Source organism: Heterodontus francisci, chromosome 4, assembly GCF_036365525.1.
Source record: "Heterodontus francisci isolate sHetFra1 chromosome 4, sHetFra1.hap1, whole genome shotgun sequence".
Classification (NCBI taxonomy): Eukaryota; Metazoa; Chordata; class Chondrichthyes; order Heterodontiformes; family Heterodontidae; genus Heterodontus; species Heterodontus francisci.
In genome coordinates this window covers 85,944,829-85,971,631 of record NC_090374.1, presented here as the reverse complement: position 1 = coordinate 85,971,631, position 26,803 = coordinate 85,944,829, and the positions used below count along the sequence as shown (strand labels likewise).

Here is a 26,803-nt window from a genome sequence, read left to right as displayed (position 1 = left end):
GTGCTCCGGTTTCCTCCCACAGCCAAAGACTTGCAGGTTGATAGGTAAATTGGCCATTGTAAATCGCCCCTAGTGTAGGTAGGTGGTAGGAGAATGGTGGGGATGTAGTAGGGAATATGGGATTAATGTAGGATTAGTATAAATGGGTGGTTGTTGGTCGGCACAGACTCGGTGGGCCGAAGGGTCTGTTTCAGTGCTGTATCTCTCTATGACTCTTCGGTTAGCCTTGGATAATCCTCATGAAGCACACCTGCATCTTTTAGAAGGATTTTTAACCTTTGACAATATGCTTTTTTTCTCTGATTCATATCACCTGGTCATTAATACTTGTGCAACAATCTCATGAAAAAGATTGGGTTTTGTTAAGGGGTTACAAAAATGTCCTGACTGGGTAAATTGCAGCTCCACTGACTTTCCAAAAATAATTGCCTTATGGTCTGTCAAATTTCATTTATGCCTTTTTCGTAGATTTGTTCAACAGCATAGTTTTCTCACTAGAAACCACATCAGTACTTTTAAAATGGCTTACCTCATCTAGTTTACATTAAATTCCAACTCTCTGTAGTGACCTCAGTGTGTTATCACCAAACCTAATGCAAGTAGTACTTATAAATTCCGTAACCATGTGTTAATTCTTTTACTACTTGGGTGAATCAAGGTAATATTTTAACTATAATAAAGAGAAATGCTGGAAATACTCAGCAGGTCTGGCAGCATCTGTGGAGAGAGAAGCAGAGTTAACATTTCAGGTCAGTGACCCTTCATCAAAACTGACAAATATTAGAAATGAAAAGGTTTTAAGCAAGTAAAGTGGGGGTGGGGAAAGTGATAACAAAAGAGGTGTTGATCGGACAAGGTCACACAGGATAACTGACCAGAAGGTCATGGAACAAAGGCATACTGTATGTTAATGGTGTGGTGAAAGACAAAGCATTAGTACAGAGAGGGTGCCAATTGACTTTAAAATGAACAGCCCTGGCTGCAAGCACAAACATTAAAAAAAAAAGTAGCCCCCTTTTTTATTTTGTATTTTTTTCTTTTTTTATTTGTTTGTTTCTACTGTGTCTACCTACTTTTTTTAATGTTTGTGCTTGGAGCCAGGGCTGTTCATTTTACAGTCAGTTGACACCCTCTCTGTCTCAATGCTTTGTCTTTCACAACACCATTAACATACCGTTTGCCTTTGTTCCATGACCACCTGGTCAGTTATTCTCTGTGACCTTGTCCTATCAACACCTTCTCTTTTGTTATCTCTTGCCCCACCCCCGCTTTACTTGCTTAAAACTTTTTACATTTCTAATATTTGTCAGTTTTGATGAAGGGTCACTGATCTGAAACGTTAACTCTGCTTCTCACTCCACAGATGCTACCAGACCTGCTGGGTATTTCCAGCATTTCTTGTTTTTATTTCAGATTTCTAGCATCTGCATATTTTGCTTTTATTTTATGCTAACATTTCAACTAATCTGTTCTACATGCTGTCCAAGCGGAAGGCACTATTGAGCACTGCACAGTTAAAAGAGTCCATGACTAACTTTGATCACAGGACTAAAACTCCTTGTGACCAGTATAATTTGTTTGAATTCATCATTATCATCATCCTCTTGTCGAGGACCCTGCCTCTCCGCTTTAGGCAGTTCACTGCATAATAGTTCAAGCTGCACCCGAAGCTTGTATTAACTGTTCCTTGGGCATTCCTGGGCTTCATTTGCCTGTTATTGCTGTTCTAATTCTGTCTTCTGCTGTAATAACCATTCTGCCTGTCTTTAACCCTTTCATTGCATTGACACCTATGTCTAGTACCTGGGCCATTTTCTAAATTTGGCAAACATTAAGCCGTATATTGTTTGTGTCATTGCGGAATGTCCCATTTGTTCCATTAAGGCTGAAGGAAATGACTGTTTCCCCAGGAATTTGTTCAAGGCAGCAGACATCTGACCCAACAGGGTGTCCTCCTCTGAGAACGCAACACCAGTTGAATTCAGGAGCCTGTCTATATGAGACACCTTAGCACAAACTAGCAATTTAAGCACTAGTACTGATCCAGGGATCCCAGATGGTTCAAACTCCTAGGACATCAAAGAGTAATTTGTACCCTGACAATTTACACATACTTTACCATGTTCTTCTCCTGAAAGCCAGTTGGTGTAGGATAGAACTGGAGCCAGTCTTTACACATTTTTATATTTATTTATAGAGTTACACATATAAACATACACCTGCTAACCTAACAAAAAAAGGCTTGCATTTATATGGTGCTTTTCACGATCACCGGATGTCTCAAAGCACTTCACAGCCAACAAAATACTTTTGAAGTGCAGTCATTGTTGTAATGTAGGAAATGTGACGACCAATTTTGTGCAGAGCAAGCTCCCACAAACAGCAACATGATGATGACCAGCGAATCTGTTCTTTTGCTGCTGTTTGAGGGATATATATTGGCTAGGACACCAGGCATAACTCCCCTGTTTTTTTTAAAACAGGGCCATGGGATCTTTTACATCCATCCGAGCAGACAGATGGGACCTTGGTTTAACATCTCAGCTGTAAAACGGCACCTCTGACAGTGCAGCACTCCCTCAGTACTGCACTGGAGTGTCATCCTTGATTTTTGTGCTCAAGTCTTGGAGTATTACTTGAACCCAAAACCTTGTGACTCAGATGAGTGTGCTACCCGCTGAGCCACGGCTGACACAACCACAGTTTGTCTGGGTTTCTTTGTGGGGATTCAAGTGATAGAGAATTCCAAAGATTCGCCACCCTCCGCGTAAAGAAATTCCTCCTGATCTCAGTCTTAAATGGCCTGCCCCTTCTTCTGAGACTGCATCCCCTGGTTCTAGACTGACCAGCCAGAGGCATTAATCCTGCTGTCTCTCTCCCTTTCTCTTTCTTCCTCTCTGAGGAGAAGGCAGCAAATTTAAAATTAGAGCTCAATCTCCCACATATGTCAGTTGCAGCCCTCTGTAAACTGAAATGATATGACCAGATTTTACTATATTTACTTATTTCTGATGAAGGGTCACACTTGAATTTTTTTCAGTTGCTAATCATAAAACATTTTCCGTTTTATTTCTATGTTACTTTTTGCTGTTTCATCCATTGACAGATTGGGAACAGCAAGTGCTGAACAAGCATTCTCTTCAGAGTTTATACAAGCAACATAAAAATCATTGAACCTCTCTTTGAAGCAAGTCCCAACTCAAGGTGTCTCAATCAGAAAAGAAGTTTAATCTTTCACTCGATAAAGATCTGATCCATGAGATTGCAATGAAAATTAACGGTATTCTGCTACTGAAGGGAATATTGTTTATGGACACTACACTTCATTTTTCTTAAAATATTTTATGTGACTGCTGTTGTGTAGATAATAGGGCACAGACCCTGTTTTAGTCTGTTAATGCAGTTGAAAGCATAAAATAAAATCATGGATTTCACAGCAAAGAAGGAACCATTCAGCTCATTGTGCCTGCACCTTGTTACTTTCATATATACAAAGGGGGAACAGAATGTGGAAGTTGACCTCATTTTGTGCCGCTTTTGCAGGCTTGTTATTGGGTCTGTCTGTGAGCCAATAGCCAAAATTGTCATGCATTGTGTTCCAAGGAAAGATGGTCAGAACTCAGTTGAAGAGTCTGTTGGTTTTCCATCTCAGCAACTTTCATTTGAAGAGAATGAAGTGGGTCAGCTGACCGAGGCTAAAATCAATATTTTTTTTCTGGTCAACACACTATAAGAACCACTATAGCATTCCACAAACCCTTCCTTAGTCAGTTCCCACCCCCCGTCCCAGAGGAATTATTCGTAATGTTTTTCATTCAGTAAAAGCTCGTGTGTGAAGATCTGCTGGAACTTACTGAGATCGTGATGTGAGTTTGAACCACTTGAACTGTGTTTGTTAACCTTTTGTTCTCCTGAAAATAAATCTGCCTCTGTAGTATATGAGTCCATAATGAGGGTGAACCACTTAAGAAATATATCAGAACACCGCTTGGAAGTATTTCCTAATTCTAAACATTGATCTTCTCCTGAAGTACATTACATTTTCAAATACAAGCAGTTTTGTATTTGTACAGTCATTTCAATTATATGTTCCAGCTGTTGCAGTTCTGTTATTTTAAAACAAACTTTCTGCTTTAAATAATGAAGTTTACACAACCATCCTCTCCAAGTTTGTGTGTGTGTGTTTTGTTTTTCTCCATATCTCTTTATACATAATAGGTTAGGGAAATGGGTTAAAATGAGAGCGCTCCAGTTGAATAGCTAGTATTGACACAGACTCAGCAGTTTGAATGATCCCATTTCGTGCTGCGAATGCAATCATTCTCTTCAATGCTCTCGACAGAAACGGGTGTCATGCCCTATGTTATGTCTATAAACATTTAATCCCCTTCTGCAGCTGCATGTTTGCTCCTGCATGTCATATCATTTAGCCAGTGTCCGTGGTGAGGGTGTGCTAGATTTTGGAGCCACTCAAGGTAGCAGCAGACATACCCCTGTAAATTGTAATTTTTTTTTTTAAAAAAGGTTCAGATGTTAGTTTATCCAGCCTAATATTGTATATCGTGCACATCCTTTAAATTTTTGCAAGTAGGATTGTATGAAGTGGTTAGGATGAAGATTTTACTTTTACATAAAGCTCGTACAGGTCACTTTAAAGGCTGAAGTAGATTTTAATAAGTCCTTAACTTAGTTGCTGTTTTAAAAATAAAGATATGTTTGCAATTCGCAAATGTTTAGAGGGGATGTTAAAATCCCTTTGCCCATTTTGATGTAGGTCTTGTCTCCTATTTTAATCGCCTATTTACTTGTGGGACAAGTAGGAAAAAAAGAATGGACATTTGGGACTTTAAATGTATAAATTACCTACTTTCCTCCATAGTATTGGCTAAGCCGGAAATAAACAAATCCTTGTCTTTTTGAATTTTTCCTACAAGATCTGAGAATACAATTATGTACTCCCTCCCTAACTTCAGAAAGAAATCTGGAAATTGCTACTTTATATCAAAGAAATAATTTATTTTTCAGTGTCTTTATGTGATGTTGAGTAGCTGTGTTAAATGTGATAATCCCTCAGACCAGAGTTCAGTTACCCATTGTCCAGAAGGGTTGTGAACATGTGTTTCATTTGTAATATTGAAGCATTAAGGATAGAAACTTCAAAAATAAGTTTCTGTCTATAATCTTGTGTTAGCACCTCCATTTCTTGATTGATTGCTAAGCCAAATATTGGTGCTGGTAGCACTGAGAGTGATCTGGTATGCAGACTGTGAACAGAGGTGTTGGTGATTTCTGCTCCCAGCATTCCAATTTTTAAAAAACGATATTTGCTAATTGAATTGAATTCTTTTGATCAATGAATGCCTCACTCCCTTTTTGAAGCCACTAAGGTGGGCTGCATTCAGCGTGAGCTGGTGTCATGGGCCAGCCTGGTGCTTAATCACTGCTGGCTCCACAGAACTTTAACAGTCCTTTTGATCATGGGGTGGCAATCGCAATGAAGTCAGATTCTATATTATTGCAACATCCTGATAGGTGCACTTATAGTCGCGGTCACCGAAGGGTGGTGAGAAGCAGAAACCCTGGCCAATCTATTTCTTTTTTTCTCTCCCGTGATTCAGGGCTATGAAGATCAGTTGCAGCATCTTCCAACTTTAGGAGCTGGTCTAACTCAGTAAAAATGGGAGATCCATCCTGCTACCCTTGTTACCTATGTTACTCAGAATTGTGCATTTACAATTGAACCATCGGAAAGCTCTTAAAATAAATTCTGTGCAATACAGTGTCTGTTATAAATACAAAAGATTTGTATTTTTAATAAACTAAACTTTTAAATCTAATTTGTCAGGGGGACAGCAAATTAAAAAATATGTAATAATGCTTTAAACATGTTCAAGACATTTTTTGAATGGAATAGTTTAGTCTTAGTTTTCACCACTTTTTCCCTATGTTTAATCTGCACCCTATATTTCAAAAGGCTGCAATTTGACTTCTCTCCCACTCCTAGACAGGACTTAAAAAATAAGTTTCAGTTTGCTTTGATATCTGATCTATTGCCACTGAACCTTTTTGTCTTATCTGTCAACAATATTTCACACACAAATGCACCACATGGCCTATCTTGTCTTTCTCTATTCATACAGTCAATAATCATCTGAACTGCCTCTTCTGATTATTCTAAATTCCAAGTATCCAATTTTCCATGCTCTTCCTTTTCCTTCTATTTTATAATTAAGAACCGTTACAGTTTCCTTTTTTTAATAACCTCATTTATACCGTTTTCCATCTTAATGGTATCCTGAGTGCTAGGTTTTGACTGTTTTACCTTGGTTTTTCAAAAAGAAACCTGTCCAGCCTGACTTATCTGCAGCATAGAGTTTGGGGTTGTAGCCTGCACCATTGCTGCGTACGACCCATATAATTGCTCTTCAGGACAGATTAGATTGTAATCTCTGCAATTTTCCTTTTCCTGGGACATGCTGCATCTTTGTTCCACCCCCTCGCACAACACTGCTCTAATTACGAACTGATTGGTTTTGAATCTGTGTGTCCTTGTTCCAGAGCATTGAGTGTTCGCTCACTGATGCTCCGTGCCACTCTGGTGCCAAAGTATTACTTTTGCCTAAAGTGCTGTTGATATAACAGAATCTAAAAGGAAAACACCAGCCATGAACTTTGTTATAAAATTTGGAACTGGTTTGTAAATAATTAGGTGTTCTTGTTCAAATTTGTATGCTGGGGTGAAGAGATGCAAGTTAGTCCCCACAGTTTTTCACTTGCTGCTTTACAATCTCGGCCACTCTTGCACGTTTCCTAGCAACTGGTCAGAGAACAAATTGGCTGATATCTAGGAGCAGGTAATCTGTTCCTGCTTTTCTGCGACAAAATGTATGGAAGCAAATCTCAGAATAAAGCACAAAAAATGTTTTTTTTAAAGGTACATTCATGTTGCATGTTTGGCATTGACGCAAAGCAATTCTGTTTTTGTCTCGATAGTAAACTGGCGCTGTAAATTTAGGGTTGAAACTAGGACTGGATCAAAGCTGAATGTGATCCCTGTAGGGGATAGTCTGTCACTGAGAACACAAGAATTGTAAATCGCATGCATCAGGAAACCTAGCTTGCAAAGTTCTTGTGGTTGTACCTGACCTTAATTTCAGTGTTCAGAGAGCATAGATTCTCCCCTTCTCAGTCTTCTTGCATTGAAATTTCCAAATTTTGGGCAATAGGATATTTGAAGTTCCAGCCAATGCATGCTTTCACGCTGTTTTATATTTAAGCAATTAACAAAATGGTAGAGTACTAATTAATGCAAAATTGCTGGTGTAACAGACTGCACAACATAAAATAATGAAGTACAGAAACATGATTATTGCTTAATAAGTAACTAGTCTTAAAGTGCTGAAAGAACTGATAGATGCAGAATCAGCACAAGATTGAGGAAAAAGGGGGAAAAAATGAATATTTGCACTGGTATCGAGCAAGGGGGTGGAGGGTTATCGGAGGTAGGTGAAAATATGGAGTAATCAGTTCAGCCATGAACTTATTGAACGGCGCAGAGGGCTTGAGGGCTCGAGTGGCCTACTCCTGCTCCTAATTCATATGTTCGTATGATATATTGTGCCTTTAATGACCACATGACATCCAAAGCACTTTACAATCAATGAAGTACTTTTGAAGTGTAGTCACTGTTGCAATGTAGGAAACATGGCAGCCATTTTGCGCACAGCCAGGCCCCACAAACAGCAACGTGATAATGACCAGATAATCTGCTTTTGTGATGTTGCTTGAGGGATAAATATTGTCCAGGACACCAGGGATAACTCTGCTGCTCTTGTTTAGAATAGTCTCTTCGGATCTTTTACATCTACCTACGAGGTTTAATGTCTCATCCAAAAGAAGGCACTTCCAACAGTAGGAGAATGGTGGGTGGGGGAAGGGGTGTATAAATTTATGAAAGAGGATTATCATGGGTGGTGGTGATGGGTGATTGCCATTGGCTAGTTGCCATAATATAAGGTGGGAATGACTCTATCTTAAACTGTAGTCATGTTGTTATGTAGTTCAAACAATGGAAGGCTTTTAAAATTACACTTCCAACATTTGCCCTCATTTTCCCAAATTTGAGTTGCATCCCTTTTGTCAGATTAATAACTTGAAAACTTTTTTGCATTTTAGCCACCATTAGAGCAATGTAGGTACTTTTTTTTAGCAGGATGTAACAAATGGAGCTGAATTTTATGAGGGCGCTGCAAATTGTGGCGCTCTTGGAAGTTGACGGTCTACCCGCGTGGATCCGCCGTCGCTGAGCCCCCATGATGACGTAGAGGGGGCAGCTGCTCCTTCCCCGGCAACGGTGTCTGGCGCTGGCGCAATTTTTAAAGGGTTTCAAGCCCTGACAGATTATTTGAATTTTTAAAGACACCCTCGCCTTTTTTTTTTGAATAAAATCAGTTCATTACACATCGAAGCCCCTCTTCCACCCCCACAATGTTGAAACAATATTCTGATTGCCCTTTCACCCTGAAAAATATTTTTTTTAACTGGTCTCCACCTTTCAACCCCAAACTTTGCACGCTTTGCTCTTCATCCCCTTACAACCATACCCTCAGCCAATTGAATCAGTTTTAACCGTTTCTCCCCTCCCCCCCAGCCCTGAAAGTTTCACTGCTTCCCCTCCCCACCAGTGTCATGCCTCGGATGTTCGTGTGGACATCCGAAGGCGTGGGAGTTCTGGCTGGCAGTCAGAATATTGGCTTGGGATGGCTGTCGGGACTAGCTAAGTTTATTTGCATGTTTGTAAATTAATTTTAATATTAAAATGAATGCCCCGCTGCCGAGTGGCAAGGGGTGTGTGGTGCTGCACCGAGGCCTCGCCGCCGCCAGTAAAATGTGGTGGGGCCTTTCTGCGTCTGGGGTTAAGGCGATCCTGTCCCGGAAGAATTTTTTGCCCCCACCCCACCCACCACAACCTCTGATGTCGGGGCCTGGTAAAATCCAGCTCATGGTGTTTGCGAGGGATCTCTACTGGGGTTTGAGCTTTTTGACAGATGTATTGATAACTTGGTTGTAAAGAATAGTCAGTTGTATTAAATTCTCAAAAGCTTGTTGTGGAAGGATGGTGTTGGAGCTTACCTTTGCTCAGTTTCACATTTATTGTACAGAGTAAAAAGGATTACAAACATGTAGATCCTCACTCAAAACCTCCACCAGTCTCTAAGTGTCGTCTTATAAGTGCTCAAGTAAGACCCTAATTAACACCCTCCTCCCGCAATTAAACAATTGGTACACAATTAACAAGTTGCATATCCAAGTTTGCAGATGATAGTAAGATAGGCTGCACAGTAAGTTGTGTAGATGGGAGCAGGGAATTGCAAAGGGATGTAGACAGACTAAGTGAGTGGATAAAACTATGCTAGGTGGTGTTCATTGTGGGGAAGTGTGAGATCATCTTCTTTGAATCTGAGAAAAAACAATTGGAGTATTTTCTTTATGGCAGGAGACTAGGAACGGTAGAGGAACAAAGGGGTTTAGCTGTCTGTGTACACAAATGACTAAAAACTAGAGCACAGGTATAAAAAGTAATGAAAAAGGATCATACAATGTTTGAATAAAAGCAAAATACTGCGGATGCTGGAAATCTGAAACAAAAACAAGAAATGCTGGAATCACTCAGCAGGTCTGGCAGCATCTGTGGAAAGAGAAGCAGAGTTAACGTTTCGGGTCAGTGACCCTTCTTCGGAGCTGACAAATATTAGAAAAGTCACAGATTATAAGCAAGTGAGGTGGGGGTGGGGCAAGAAATAACAAAGGAGAAGGTGCAGATTGGACCAGGCCACATAGCTGACCAAAAGGTCACGGAGCAAAGGCTAACAATATGTTAATGGTGTGTTGAAAGACAAAGCATTAGTACAGATTAGGTGTGAATACACTGAATATTGAACAGCAGCAAGTGCAAACCTGAAAAAAAACCTGAAAAAAACAGTGGGTAAGCAAACTGAACAAACTAAGATGAAAGAAATAAATGCAAAAAAAATTGTAAAAAAGAATGTAAAAAAAAAAGGAAGTAAAATGGGGGGCTGTCATGCTCTGAACTTATTGAACTCGATGTTCAGTCCAGGAGGCTGTAGTGTGCCTAATCGGTAGATGAGATGCTGTTTCTGGAGCTTGCGTTGATGTTCACTGGAACACTGCAGCAATCCCAGGACAGAGATGTGAGCATGAGAGCAGGGGGGAGTGTTGAAATGGCAAGCAACCGGAAGCTCAGGGTCCTGGACTGAGTTATTTTTTCTTCGTTTTTTTTACATTCTTTTTTACATTTTTTACAGTCTTTTTTTGCATTTATTTCATTTCATCTTAGTTTGTTCAGTTTGCTTACCCACTTTTTTTCAGGTTTGCACTTGCTGCTGTTCAATATTCAGTGTATTCACACCTAATCTGTACTAATGCTTTGTCTTTCAACACACCATAAACATATTGTTTGCCTTTGCTCTGTGTCCTTTTGGTCAGCTATGTGGCCTGGTCCAATCTGCACCTTTTCCTTTGTTATCTCTTGCCCCACCCCCACCTCACTTGCTTATAATCTGTGACTTTTCTAATATTTGTCAGTTCCGAAGAAGGGTCACTGACCCGAAACGTTAACTCTGCTTCTCTTTCCACAGATGCTGCCAGACCTGCTGAGTGATTCCAGCATTTCTTGTTTTTGTTTCTTACAATGTTTGGTTCCTTAAGGGGGTTAGAATTCAAAAGTGAGGAAGTGATGCTTCAGTTTAATAGTGTCGCCATCTGGAGTACTGTGTTAACAGTTCTGTATGGAACCTTGAGAAAGATATATTGGCCTTGGAAGGAGTACTGCGCAGGTGACCAGAATGATACTAGGGCCATAAGGGTAAAATTATGCAGACAGGTTGCATAAGCTTTGCTTGTATTCCTGTGGAATTAGAAAACTGATGGTGAGCCAATCGAGATATTCAAATGATTAAAAGAGTTGATTGGTAGATGTGGAGAAACTCAATCCTTGGGAATGCAGAGCAAGAGGGTAGAATAAAATTACAGCTAGGTGATTGCGGAGTGAAATAAAGCAGTACTTATTCACAAAAAAGTTATTGGAAATGTGGAATTGGCTCCCCCCAGAAAGGCTTTGGATGCTGGGTCAATTGAAATTTTTAAGGCTGAGATCAATAAATTTCGTTGGATATGGGTCTCTAGGGATATTTAACAAAGGCATGTAAGTGGAATTGAAGAACAGATCTGTGATGATCTGATTTGAATGGTGGCACAGGCTGAATGGCCTATTCCTGTTCTGATGTGGAAGTTTTGAAGGGAATAAAGAACAGTTTCAATGTAAAGCATTCCTCCACCCACATTTTTCTCTGTAGGGAATCATTTGATTCATGTCCAACTATTATTAACTTGCTCATCAGTTAGCAATTTCATAAGAATTCCTGCACAATTGCATCAGTTTTGGTGCAGGATGCCATTTGGGATCTCTTAAAGCCGTCGAAAATTAGTAACTGGCAGAATACACGACTGAATCCATTCTGTCTCCAGAATGGAGGATAATGGGGTAATTAAGTGGGAAATTATAACAAATATCATCTCTGGGCCACTTTGACATTCCTCTGACTGACTTCTTCAACAGCAGTGGTAAAGGTTTAGGAGCAGGCTCCTGCTCACTTTCTAGCCTGCAGCTAATGTGACCTAAAAAGATGAGACTTGGAGGGAAAATAAAGGGCCCATCATACCCTCAAAATAAATGACACAGATCACCTATTTTGACCGGTTTCTGAATGATTTATGCCACATTGTGGAATGAGCATTCTTTTCGTTATTGCTCATATTTCTAAATCTTGCTTTTAATCTTGGTATGATTTCTTTTATCTTGAAGTTGCTGTTTCTTCTTTTGCAATTTTTTTTACTGTTTCTTTATCATGCTTTATTACTTCTAGTATTTCTTTATTTCTTGTGTGTACTTTAATATTTTATTGACATAATTTTGTTTCCTCATCCTTCATTCCTTGTGCAGCAGTTGGTGCTCCTGTGTTCTCTCAAGCTGGGAGTAGAGTTCACAGCACTCAAAATTTTACTGTGTCTTGCTATCAGATGCAGGAAATGTTAGTCAGCAGTTGAGAATGAACATGAAAATTCCTCTTTTCTCTAACTGGGACTTGCATTCACTGTATTCAGAAATGAAACAAGGGAAAACATTAACTTGGATTGGAACGCCAGAGATGTTCAAATAAAAGCAGAACCCACTACCGTTTGCTAATTAGGACCCTCAATGGAATGTTGAATGTGGTAACCCAATACTCCGTCTGATGGGTTCAAGCAGAAAATGAAGATATTACTGTTATTTTTCATGTTTCTTTTTTCCTTCCTCTTCTGGAACTGGCTAATTTGAGAGAATGACCAGCTTTGAGCAGTGGAGCAAATTCAAGATTTAAAAATAAATTTGTTTGGGCTTTACGAGTGGGCCTATAACAGTAATATAGAAGCAAATACATCATATTGATGTGTAATGTTGTCTTCATGAAATAAATGCACAATTTGTGTATGAATTTCCTATTGTATGCAGGCCCCCATCTGCCGAGAATGAGGCACCTTGGTTTTGTCATATGAACATTGATTTTTAACTGTTGCTGGAGCTAGAAAATGACTTGTTGAACAGATCAGCCATGGCTGGAAAAAAACATTTGCATACCAACAGACGGTGCTTGTGTAGACAAAGGACCATCCCCTGACACATTCAACCCACAATGGATGTTGATCACTGGATAATGAGGGGGTGGGGAAACGCATTCCAGGGCCTGCTGGGGTGGTGCAATCCAGTGGGGCCAGGACTGATTGGACCAGCTGGTCACATGACTAACTGGCTGTTCCAGGGTTTTTTGAACTTGCCACAGAGTTTGAACTGGAAAAGACTGTTTGCTCCTGGACTGAGAAGAACTCTCCTGTCTGCTCCCATCTCTTTCTCACAAACCTCTGAATCCACTGAAGACACATGAACCCTAAGAGAGAAAAGTCTCCAACAGCGAACAAGGTTTAAGAAGAATACTGGGCCCCAACGAAAAGCGAGATCTACCTACAATCAAGGACTCTGCAGTGAGCTCAAAGAACCGTAACAAAAACTCTTCAAATATTGAATCAAACTTTTCCACTTTATTTTTCTTCTCTTTTCTGTCTCTATGCGTGCTAGCATGGGTGCATCATGTATCCGTGAGTTTAAGTTGAATAAATTTCAACTTTTCTTCTGGTTTGTCTTGGTTTCTTTGCCTTACAATTGAAAAGCGGTGAACAAGGATGCACCAAGGGTGAGTAAAAAACACACTGTGTTTAAAATTAAACCCTGTTAGGGTAAGACCAGGTGAAGGTTGAGAGGAACCCCGAGACACCTTTCTCATCAAGTCGTAACACTATATATTCCTGGAACTTTGCTATTGTACTCAACTGTAGTCATATTCTGTTTATACTTTGTATTTCTGAAGTTGAATTGAGATAGAAATATTTTCCACCCTTTAAAACTTGTGTAGCATAAATATTTTAATTATATATACCGAACGAATGCATTATTTTTCCAAATAGGGAAATAAAATCTGTGGTCATTCAGTGATTTGTATTTGTTTAAAATTTGCTGTGCTACATCTCACGTGGTTACTCTATCAAGAAGAACATTAAATATTTCTTGTTGTGATGAAGGACAATGAATTAGATAAGTTGGGATACTTTTTATTTGGTTATTTACAGTTTCTCGTTGCTTCCTTCCAAAACAGAACATTTAAAAAAATTATGTAACGATAATTGAATTGTTTCGAACACTGTTCCAGCAATATGTAACAGATTAAAGTGGTTGATCCTCGCTTCCCGCAAAATTTGTGTTGAATAATCTGACGCATTTATCACAGCTTGATTTTTCTGGGTGAACACTGTTTCTATACAGCATGTCAAATTCAGCTCAAGGCAGAAAAACATGTGGTGTGAAGTGTTGAATGTTTAGTGATTAGACTCCAGCTGCAGACAGATCTTTTGAGGTTTAAAAACAATGTTTTGTTAAGATTTGGAAATTGGGAAATAAAGCTGAATTAGGTGTATGGCCTTCCATTGAAAAACGTACCATGGATAAACAGTATTGTTGTTGATCTATTGACCCAAAAACCTTGCTTCTGCACTTTGGTGTCTGCCAGAAAATTTCCGCAAAAACCTTTTGTTGCTAGTTTGCAACATTTTAGAAAGCTTTGTTGTTGTATCACACGATGTAAAATGGTCTTTGTCAATTGGAATTTTTGAGAAAGTTATGCATTGTACATGAAGAATAATTGTCAAACTGCAGTCACGATTGGGTTAACAGGATTTTAAGAGCTGTGAGTGTTGAAAAGAAAAGAGGCAAATACAAAAGAGGACCTGGCATTATAGTCAGTATAATCCTTTTTTATGCTGTATGTGCTCCAGCCTGACATCCCATAACAAAATAAATTGAATTGGAAATTATGGGAGCTGAAGGCTATTCCTTTGGAACTGCACGTCATGGCCCCATCGTCCGTGTCGGACTCTGTTTGATGGTCTTTATTCTACCTGACACATAAGGGAAAGGTTTGGAATAGGGAAGTCATTACGTAACCTTGGCCAGCGACAGATCAAAAGTATCCAGTGATCAAACAAGGCAAAGGTCTGTTGAAGAAGCTTTTCTCTCTGTCCTCAACACCTGTCTGAAGGGAAAAAGGCCTCAGTCATTAGATTGTGTTGATGTACTTTGATGTACAGTCCATGTCAAGTGGAGCAAGAGTGCAAACTGTGACTGGGTGGTTTCTGAGCTGTTGTAACTCAACAGGAAGTTACATTGAGGGTTTTGTGTTTCAAAGTTCTTGGTTCCCCACAGTCAGTGTAATGTTAGAATGCATTACCTCCTGTGACTACATCTAAAGAAAGTATTAATAAATCTTATCTATTAATGTTTTGAAAAGTCACTGCATCTGATTTTTCAGTTGGGCATGAGCAAGGTCAGTGAGAACTTCCAATTTCAGTTTTTGTTACCAAATTGTAAAAACTAGGTGAAGTTTCCATTCGTTTAAAAATAAAAATCTTCCATATTCTTCATTTTTGGTTAATGGAGTTTCTTTGCTGGAATAGAATTCACTGTAATGTATTGAAAACCTTTAGAGTTGTGCAGTGTAGGAATGGATGTGTTGGACAGTATATGGAGACACCTGGGCGAAATATTTTTAGTTGCTAAAAATTGCAAATGAGACAGCTTCAGTAACTGGAAGTTGATTTTATAGTTTAAAAAAAAACGTGTGTGAAGTATGTCTGCATTTACAGAATGGTATATATGGTTCTAATATAAAATGTTGGTAGTTGGACTGCCTTAATTTATTAATTTTGATACTTTGTGGCTGAATTTGGAGAAGATGTAGAAACAAATATTTTGTAGCACCACTTTGAACACCTAACATGGTTTCTTGTTTGCTATTATCCGCAGGAGAATTAAATCTTTTGAATATATTGCGCTATTAAGGTTGTGCTGCAGTTCATAACTAGCTCCATATTTTATGCTGCAATTCCACTAAGAAATTCAACTTTTCTTGAAACAAATCTTTATCTTATTTAAGTGGAAACTATAAAGATTAAAAGTGTTATGAATTTGCACTGTACTGAAATGAGAATTGTTTAATAATTGTATTATTTTTCATTCACTTTATGATGTATGTTGCTTAGAATTTTCCAGTGCATAGCTACTTATGGTTACTCATATACCTGCAGCATTCAAGTCACGATTCCTGATCATAGGTGAATGCTGTCACACATTAGGAACGAGGAGTGCATTGATTCTTCATAACCGTCTACAGAAAAAACAGAATAAAGCTCTTGTACATAAATAATTTCTCATTAGAAAGGAGAAGGATGAGGGGTGACATGATAGAGGTTTATAAGATGATCAGGGGAATAGATAGGGTAGACAGTCAGAAACTTTTTCCCCGGGTGGAGCAAAGCGTTACAAGGGGTCATAAATTTAAGGTGAAGGGTGGGAGATATAAGGGGGATGTCAGGGGAAGGTTCTTTACCCAGAGAGTGGTCGAGGCATGGAATGCCTTGCCCGGGGAAGTTGTTGAGTCAGAAACTTTAGGGACTTTCAAAAGGCTTTTGGATAGGTATATGGATAAAGGAGAATGATGGGGTATAGATTAAATTGTCCTTGACAGAGGACAAAGGATCGGCACAACATTGTGGGCCGAAGGGCCTGTTCTGTGCTGTATGTTCTATGTTCTAATAATAAAAGTAAATAAAAAAGATGTAATCTAACTTGTGGTTCCAGTGTCAGCTTCACTTCCAGTTCAGGATATACTTTGAGCTACTTGATTCAATCACCTCTAGGTATCCATTTTTATTCCTTACTCTAGAGATACATTATTTGATTAATAAGCATTAAAAGCTTTTAAGCCTTTTATTTGAAAAATGGAATGTAATTTTTCAGGAAAGTGTACAATTAATGTTATTTCAGTATATTATGAAAATATAGCACTACTGGGAATGTCTTATAACTTTGTACATCTGACTGCAACTGTTGGTTTGCATTTTACAATTTTTTCAGTTATTTGTCGGTAATTGTAGCCATTCGTAGGCAATTGGTAAATTACTGAAGCCATTCATGTTCCCTTTGAGAATTGCCTGCTTTCTGTCATAGAATTTTTGAACCTACATACTGGTTGCTTTATATTATCAAATAGAATTACAGAAATAAGTGGAACTATAGAACTTGTATTTTTAGAGATGTGTTGAGTCTTTAAAAGTTTGTAATTGTATACTGCTTAATCCAGAAATATGTTTGAAACTTAGTGTTGATTTAAGAAGCTCAAAGATTTAATCAAATGTAATATTCACTTTCAACACTTGTTCTCACAGTGATCAACTGTTGTTGTGTACCTGAGGGTATATTAGGGTGCTAGATGCAGCTGTTAGCCAACATGACATTGTTTCGACTGTGCATGCCAGACTTGACATCTTGTGTTAATAATTATCCCAACTATAATCTTAAATGCTAGTATCAGAAGAGTGTTTACAATTGCACCAGTGAGATGTTCTTGCTTTCAGACTGGAGGATAGTAGACAGTGGTGTTCCCCAAGGGTCAATGCTAGGCACACTGTTTTATTGATATATGACTTGGCTCATGGTATACAGAGTAAAATTAAAAAATTTGCTGATGGTGCTAAACTTGGAGGTGTGGCAGACAGTGAGGATGGTGGCAAGCGACTGCAACAGGACAGAGGCAGTTAAGCAGAATGGGCAGAGAAGTGGCAGATGAAATTTAACACAGACAAGTGTGAGGTGATGCATTTTGGCAGAAGGGATTGGGAGAAGCAATATAGGCTTAATAGCACAGTTCTAAAGAGTGTGCATCTTTTGAAGGTGGCAGAACATATTCAGAGAGCAGTTAGCTAAGCAGATGAGATCTTGAGCTTCATAAATTGAGGCATAGAGTACAAAAGCAGGGAAGTTATGCTGAACCTTTATAAAGCTCTGGTTAGGCCACAACTAGAATTTTGTGTCCAGTTCTGGCCAGCACACTTTCGGAAGGATATGAGGGTCCTTGAGATGGTGCGGAGGAGATTTAGCAGAATACTTCCAGAGATGGGGGATTTTAGTTACAAGGTTAGGTTGGAGAAGTTGGGCTTGTTCTCCTTGGAACAAAGGAGATTGAGGGGAGATTTGATGTAGGTGTACAAGATCATGACAGGTTTAGATAAGGTAGAAAAAGAAAAGCTGTTTTCATTAACTGATGGTACAAGGATTAGAGGACACAGGTAAAGTATTGGGCAAGAGATAATGGGATTTGGAAAGAACTTTTTTAAGCAGCGAGTGATAGTGACCTGGAACACTCTGCCTACGAGAGTGGTGGAAGCGGAGACGAGGAATGATTTCAAAAGGGAATTAGATGGGCACTTAAAAGAAATAAAATTGCAGGGCTATGGGATTGAGGGGGTGGGGGTGAGAATGGGACTGATTGGATTCATCTACAGAGAACCGGCATGGACTCGAATGGCTGCCTCCTGTGCTGTAATGACGCTATGACGACATGGCTCTATAATGTCACTCATAGCAGTATGAAAAAGGTTCCATTAATTTCTGTAATATGTTTTGATTCATTTTGTCAATTGCATTTAAGATAGAAGTTGGAATTGTGGGACTAAAGGTGAAATCATCTCTATCTTTGATATGTTTTCTAATGTTAAAAAAAACTTCATATTCTGCACTTCGATTGTTTAAGTACATCAGATATACTTAAACAATCGAAGTGCAGAATATGAAGTTTTTTTTAACATTAGAAAACGTATCAAATTACGTTAAGCGATTAAAAAGCAAGGTATTAAAATAAATAACATGGCCAATTTTCAGAGTAAAACTGTGCTTATCAATGTTGTATGTGAGGGCAGTCTCGAAGCTTAAAACAACTGGTGTAGTGTTGTAATCTGGTCTGAAAATCTGACATTGTAATTCGGTTTGAGAGATGGATATTTTGTAATACTTTCCAACAAATGAGTATGGCTGATTTGCAAATGTTATTACATGAGCTGAGGTCATTATGACACTCTGGGTCCCATTAATACTCCAGGACTGGACGCATACGACCAGATCAGATAAATGGATAGCCATAATTTCCGAAAGAGAGTAACTTTTTAAAAAGTCTTAATCCAAGTAAAATCATGACAAAACGTTGTTTTGACTGTAGAAATGATTGGTTCATCCATATTATTTTGCTGTTTATGTATCTGCATTATTTTTAATGCATGCATTTATTTCTGGAGCCTGATAGATCTGAATAAAATAGTCGACAGATTTACAGTATGCTTTGCATAAGTTGCAGCCCAGTTGATTGAAATGTGAATTGACGACAAAAATAGCATTGTTTTCTTCTAATTGTCTATTAAACTGTTTCTAATTGTATTGATTGATTTTTATGTTCTGTAAAGAACTTGCCCAGTGACAATTTCTCTCTTTTGTGTTTTAATGTGTACTAATCAGGGTTAGTTCTATGATTTTAAGATTAGTAAAATTTAAGTATTTCCTTTAGTTTGAGTGCATTTTCCCAGGCCATTCTCTTGCACATTATTTTTCTGTTTATTCAGCTCCACTCGCTTTGCAGCCATGCATATGAGATACAGGATCAGTAACACCAGTCATCCTACTTTATTTGCATGGGGTAAAGGATGAAAGAAATTGTATACTGCTGATCATATTTCCTGCCCATTTTAGAATTAAATTTTAAACTTTAATAGCATGTTAGCAAAGTGCTCAGCAAAATCCATTGCATAAAAATTTGTATGTGCCAGCACATCTAACAAAGCAAATAAAAAAAATGTTTTTAATCCTCAGTTTTATGAAATGGGCTATGCTTCCACTCCTATGTGGTTGAATATCCTAACTTATTGGATTTAAAGCTCTTAAGTACTTTTTGTTATATAGACCCCAGAATTCTATTAGAAAACAATAAATTATGGAGAACACAGTGTGGAGAATATAGAGGAAATGACTTACGGCTATTGCAGTACAGAAGTATTTTTAATTTAAAATTCAACAGTCGGGATGCCGAGCTGTGCACCCCTGTTGCAAATCCATTTGAAATTAACTACCTCAGCATGGAGCAGGGATCAATTTGGTAGCTTCCTTGCCTGCAGGGTTCAACTGACCATGGCCTGAACCAGCTAAGTAATTGGGTAACCTGTAGCCAGTCGCATCTTCCCCTCCCTTCCCCTGTCAGCATTCCGAAGGGATCGTTCCCTCCGCGACACCCTGGTCCACTCCTCCATTACCCCCACCACCTCGTCCCCATCCCATGGCACCTTCCCCTGCAATCGCAGGAGGTGTAATACCTGCCCATTTTCCTCCTCTCTCCTCACTATCCCAGGCCCCAAACACTCCTTTCAGGTGAAGCAGCGATTTACTTGTACTTCTTTCAATGTAGTATACTGTATTCGCTGCTCACAGTGTGGTCTCCTCTACATTGGGGAGACCAAGCGCAGACTGGGTGACCGCTTTGCGGAACATCTCCGCTCAGTCCGCAAGCAGGACCCTGAGCTTCCGGTTGCTTGCCATTTCAACACTCCCCCCTGCTCTCATGCTCACATCTCTGTCCTGGGATTGCTGCAGTGTTCCAGTGAACATCAACGCAAGCTCGAGGAACAGCATCTCATCTACCGATTAGGCACACTACAGCCTGCCGGACTGAACATTGAGTTCAATAATTTCAGAGCATGACAGCCCCCCACTTTACTTTCATTTTTAGTCATTTTTAGTTATTTTTTCTTTTTTTTTTGCATTCCTTTTTACATTTTTTACAATCTTTTTTTGCATTTATTTCATTTCATCTTAGTTTGTTCAGTTTGCTTACCCACTGTTTTTTTTCAGGTTGTTTTTCTTCAGGTTTGCACTTGCTGATGTTCAATATTCAGTATATTCACACCTAATCTGTACTAATGCTTTGTCTTTCAACACACCATTAGCATATTGTTTGCCTTTGCTCCGTGACCTTTTGGTCAGCTATGTGGCCTGGTCCAATCTGCACCTTCTTTGTTATCTCTTGCCCAACCCCCACCTCACTTGTTTATAATCTGTGACTTTTCTAATATTTGTCAGTTCCGAAGAAGGGTCACTGACCCGAAACGTTAACTCTGCTTCTCTTTCCACAGATGCTGCCAGACCTGCTGAGTGAATCCAGCATTTCTTGTTTTTGTTGCTGTAGAGAGTTTTACTGTTTTTCCATCGATTATCATTTCTTAAACATCCCTATTCTCTAAACAGTTTTTGAGCTGCATATGTGAACTGTTAAAGATCACGGTGTTTGTCTACATTGTTAGTCTATCTTGGAAGTCGTCTTGTTTGCTAACACTACAGCTGGTATCTTATACTGCTTATTTTCTCCTTTTTTATTTTGAAAGATGATCCTTCCCATTCCATTATGCAGAAGTGGTTTATCATCAGTAGGTTAAGATCATTACAGTACTGAAGGACTTTGCATTTGACCAATTCTAGCCCAAGTTAAAAAATTTAATTATACTCTTGTTTTTTTGTCTTTAAGTGCGCATTCAATTTTAAGAAACTAGCCCTACAATTTAAACAGAGAGCTTTTCAGTGGAAAGCCAAGTATTGTAAAATTGTGATCTAGAGTTTCAATCCATATTGGTTATTTTGTTCAACAGCAAATTACTGCTGGAAATATTAAAAAAATAAGAACACACTGCTGAAAATACTCAGTAGGTCAGGCAGCATCTGTGGCGAGAGTAATGGTTACGTTTTCAGGATGATGACCTTGCTGGGAACTGGGAAAAATTAGAGCTGTATGTTTTTAATGGATACAGAGGCAGGGAAGGGGGTGGCAGGTAGAAAAAACAAAAGATAAGGCCTGTGATAGGGTGAAGGCAGAAGTGATTAAATGACAAAAATGGTGATGCAAGGCAAAAGAGATGGTAATGGGATAAGTAAAAAAAAAAGGGTCTAGAGGAGCTGTAAATAGCAACTGCAGAACCATTGCCAGAACTTGCTGTCCAAGAGAAATCAGAGCACTGGTTATAATCTAAAATTGTTGAACTCAATGTTGAGTCTGGAAAATTGTAACATGATGCCTAATTGAGAGATGAAGTGCTATTCCTTGCCCTTCCGTTGAATTTCATTGGAATAGAAGTTTGAGGGCTGAGAGGCCATATTGGGAGTAGGATGGCGAATTAAAATGGCAAGCAACTGGAAGCTCAGGATTACTCCCGCAGACCTAATAGAAGTGTTCAACAAAACGATCAACCGATTTGCGTTTGGTCTCCCCATGTTGAGGAGAAGACATGGTGAGCATTGAGTAAGGTATGCTAATTTGAAAGAAGTACAAGTAAATGGCTCTGTTTCATCTGCAAAGTGTGTAGGGCCTTGGATTGTGGGAAGGTAGGAGGTGAAAGGGCAGGTTTTGAATGTTCTACGCTTGCTTGGGAAGGTGCCACAGGAAGGTGGAGCGTGTTGGGGATGATGGAATAGAGGATCACGGTGTTGGGGAGGGAATGGGAGCAAGATGTATTTGGTAATAGCATCATGCTGGAGGTGGTGGAATTGGTGGAGGATGATCTGTTGAACATAGAGGCTGGTGAGGTGGAAGGTGAGGACAAGGGGGATCCCTATTGAGGTTGTGGGAGAGAGGGAAAAGGGATGGACATGGCCAAGGGCCCTGTTAACCATTTGGAATGAAAACAAAAAAAGGTGGAATAATCAGCAAATCGGGCAGCACCTGTGGAGTTTTTTTTCCCATTGTTTTGTACCCACTGTCAAGCTTTCAGATGTTTTTTTCCTTTCTCATGACAGGAATTTCAGTTTACAGCTAACGAGATGTTCTTGATTGAGTTTGAACATCATCTAAGACTAGGATTTGAAGTCACAAGCTTTTAGATTGCAAGCCCCAAAATTTTTCTTGACGATCCCTATTTTGTCGTTGTAGGGTCAGATGTTAGCACACATGCTAAAGGGTTAGTTGAGCATTACTTGTTTGCTCCTGAGTCGAGCAATCCTTTCTGGAAGGAGCACTGGGAGAGAAACATTTTTTTAAAAACAGTTCAGTGAAGCTGACACTAGATGGCAACTAGAGAAATAATTACAAACCATTAAGAGATAACGGCACATTTAATAGCTCATTTGCCAGCTACTTTAACTCTGATTGCTTCTTTGTTCAGTATTCATGGCTTGTAGTTATAAAGTATCTTCATGGATTCCTGCTGTTTAAAAATTCAGCATGTGATGTACTGGGACACTGATATATCAGGTTAACGTAGGCACATATTTAGTACAATCTGGCAGACAGTTCTATCACTTTAAGCTGCTGCCAAAAATCAAGGTGGCTGTTCATATTAGTGTTGTGATGAACAGAAGTAAAGAAAAAATTTAGATTTGTACTAAAAGTCTCACACTAATATTGAGTATTAGTTAGATCGCATTTTGAGTACTGTGCAGCATTCTGATCTGCATATTACTAAATCATATTGAGGCACTAAAGAAGATGCAAATACAGATTAAAAAGAATGATACCATATCTGAGAAGCTATGATCTGGAAAGAATTAGCAGCTGAGGGTCTTTTCACTAGAAAGAGAAAACTAAGGGGTGACCTAGCAGAGTCTTTAAGATAATGAAAGGGTTTGATAAGCCAGACATAGAGAATTCCAAAACTAGGGGTCATTAATGTAAGATGGTCACCAATGAATCCAAGAAGGAATTGAGGAGAAAATGGCCATCGCTTCTCGGCCTTTTGGCTAAGATCAAGTGTAGTATCTGTTCTTATCAGTGGTTACTTGGTTGAGAAGAGACCATGATCATTGCCTTTTGATCCTGGGTAGGCTTTGAGTGAAATGGCTATAACCAATCTTCGAGCTTCAGGCCAGGGAGTGCGCAACACCGTTCGGGTGGTCGTGAAGGACAAGGAAGGAGGTGCACCGGTCGATCGCACCTTCTTCATCAAGAAAATCCTCTTCGATTGCTGTGGATTTCAAGCTACGGACGTCTTCTGCCTGCAGGATTTCCCCAGCAGTGGATACTTCGACGTGACGTTCCGGAACGTGGCGGGATGCATCAAGTTCCTGAAGGCGTTCAAGGAGAAAGGGGACTGGGCGCCACTGTCGATCCTCACAGCGGAGCCGCTCTTCACGCTTCCGTCACAACGTGACCGGGTGGTGACAATTCACCTCTACAACCCCCATGTTCCGGTGGTGGACGTACTCACCTTTCTCACCAGGTACGTCGAGGTGGTCGGCAGCAGCACTGATGTCAAGGACCCCTTTGGGATTTGGACCAGCAAGCGGCAGGTTAAGGTGACCTTGAAGGTCGATCCCAGTGGAGCCATCATCCACCCTTCCTCCAGCTTCGCTATCGGGGGAAGTCGAGGCTTCTTGGTCTACGCTGGGCAGCCCAGAGTTTGCCGCACCTGTGGCAAATCTGGTCACGTGGCAGCCAACTGCAGCACGATTGTTTGCAAGAATTGCAAGGAGGAAGGCCATCAGACCAAGGACTGTAAGCAGACTAAGTGTTGCAACTTGTGCGGTGCGGCAGGCCATCTCTACAAAACCTGCCCCAAACACTGCCTCAGTTATACTCAGGAGGCAAGGTCCAAGGAAAGGCCGGGAGAAGGTTCGACCAAGGCGTCCGCTGTTCGAAAAGAGACGAGCAACCTTCTTCGCAGTGAGAAACTTCAAGCTGAGAAGGAGAAGAAAGGGGAGGCAGCTGAAACCAGTGACCCAGCACCTACCCTGCACCCGGGAACCGCTCCTCCACAAACAGAATCAATGGAGGAGGAAGAGGCAGCAGATGGACAAACAGGTCAGTGGCAAGTGGTACAAAGGAAAACCACCAAGAGAAAACATCCAAAAGCGGAACAGGCCACCACCCAAACCAGTGGCAAGAGGAGGCTACCTTCTGAGACATCTTACAACAGCTCCTCTTCACTGGACGGGGAAATGCTGGAACGACAGCCTCTCCAAAAGAGGCGGCAGAACTCCAAGGAGATGGAAGATAAAGCCCCCCCAGCCCCCGGGCATGGGAAGCTGTGATGGGCCCGGCGTGCCCCAACCCCAAAGCGCCACACGTAACGATGTGGCCAACGCATCCCAGCTCCGGGACACCGAGAGCAAAGATACGTCTGGCGCACCTCAGCTCCGAGTAGCCGGGAGCAGTGATGTTGTCGAGGAGGAACAGAGGGAAGCAGCAGAGGACAACCCAATCCTTGCTGCCTACAAGACCCCCCCCCCCCCCCCCCCCCCCCACCAGTCACCTCAGCAGAACAAACCCTGCATGAAAAACCAGGAGGGGTTTCTGAGCCCAACCAACATGAAACAGCTTGCGCACACGATGGGTATGCAGGAACATCCCGAACGACTGGGACTAGCAAGGACAAATGGTATGGGAAGCAACAATTAACTTTAAAAAAAAATGGGTGTAAGGATTGCTTCCATTAATGTGCATAGCATTAAATCTACTACGCGATGTGTTTCAACCTTGGATTACCTTGCCAAGGTCAAAGCTGACCTACTGTTTCTGCAGGAGTGTGGAATACCACACCTCAGCACCTACAGGCAGTGGTCGCGATGGTGGTCCCACAGGCCATCGATCTCGTCGGGAGGGGGGGGGGTAATGACTGCCGTTCCTCCGGCCTGGGTATTCTGCTGCGGGGAGGTAACTTCACCATCTCCGAAGTTAAGGAGGTGGTGGGTGGTCGCCTCCTCGTAGCAGACGTAATGTACAACAACGCTCCGCTCCGGTTGATCAACGTGTACGCCCTGGTACAACGCAGCGAGCGGCTGACCGTCTTCCAGCAGCTCCCACTGCTGCTGGCGACGTCCAGGCAGGTCATCCTAGGCGGTGACTTCAACTGCATCATCGATGCGGCTGGACGATCTGGCAGTGACGTCAGCAAACTGGACGCTACATCCAGATTCCTAATAGAAACAGTTAAAGCTGCCAAATTGCACGACGTCTTCAGCAAACTTGCAGACGGAGCGCAGCGCAGATACACATGGTCAAGATCGGACGGGTCTGCCCGTTCCAGGATTGACTTCCTGTTTGTGTCCCGTGCTGTCACGGTCGGATCCACCGATGTCAAGCCGGTGTTCTTCTCTGACCACTGCCTCTTACTGGCTGACTGTCATTTACAGGACAACCAGCGGGTTGGCAAAGGGACGTGGAAGCTCAATGCTACACTGCTGACCCCAGAGAACGTTGAGGAACTCTCAAAAGGGATTACAAAGGTTGGAGGACCGTGAAACCCCTCTGACTCTCCAGTTCACTGGTGGGAAGCGATCAAGGAGAACATCAAGAGGTTCTTCATCCACAAAGGTGTTCAGAGGGCGGGAGAGAGACAGAGGGAAATGTCCCAACTCCCGAAAAGTATGCAAAATCTGCTCCGGTTGCAGTCAATGGGGGTCGAGGTCAAGGAGGACCTCCAAGAGGTGAAGAGCCAGCAGGCCTCGCTCTTTGCCACGGAGGCCTCCATGATCATCTTCCGGTCCAGAGTCCTGTCCATCGAACAGGATGAGACGTGCTCGCGTTACTTCTTCCAAAAGGTACACAGAGAGCACTCTGTTATCAGCAATAATAATAATAATAATAAAAACAAGAAATGCTGGAATCACTCAGCAGGTCTGGCAGCATCTGTGGAAAGAGAAGCAGAGTTAATGTTTCGGGTCAGTGACCCTTCATCTGTTATCAGCAGCCTGAAGGAAGAGGATGGCTCGGTAACATCTTCGCAGTCCGACATACTAAGGATCAGCAAATCCCTTTATGCTGGGCTGTATGATGCGAAGCCCACAGACAGCAGAGCCTCCCAGTCCTTCCTGTCATCTATCACAGATGTCTTAGATGACAGCAGGAGGGAGAGACTGGACAAGCCGCTAACTCTGGACGAGCTGACAAAGGCCGTCGAGTCCTTCGAGACAAGTAAAACTCCCAGAAGCGACAGCTTCCTGGTCGAGTTGTACTTGGCCCTGTGGGACTGGGTCGGCCCGGACCTGCTGGAAGTATACGAGAGTATGCTCCTGGCCGGCAGCATGTCAGAATCCATGAGGAAAGGCATCATCACCCTCATTTACAAGCGGAAGGGGGAGAGGGCAGAAATCAGAAATTGGCGGCCCATCTCACTGCTTAATGTTGACTACAAGATTCTGTCCAAAGTCATAGCCAGTCGAGTCAAGTCTGCTCTGGAGTTGGTGATCCACCCCGATCAGAGCTGTACTGTACCCGGCAGGAAGATCTCCGATAGTCTCGCGCTACTCAGGGATATGATCGCCTACGTATGGGACAGAAGG

The 26,803-nt window shown here is 41.0% G+C and overlaps 1 protein-coding gene and 1 pseudogene across 9 annotated transcripts in view; both read left to right on the top strand.

Annotated features, from left to right (window-relative positions):
* fbxl17 (F-box and leucine-rich repeat protein 17) overlaps positions 1 to 26,803 on the top strand; it is an 878,768-nt gene that overhangs the window by 117,586 nt on the left and 734,379 nt on the right. The window lies entirely within an intron of this gene.
* Positions 23,244 to 23,352, top strand: LOC137369481 (U2 spliceosomal RNA; annotated as a pseudogene).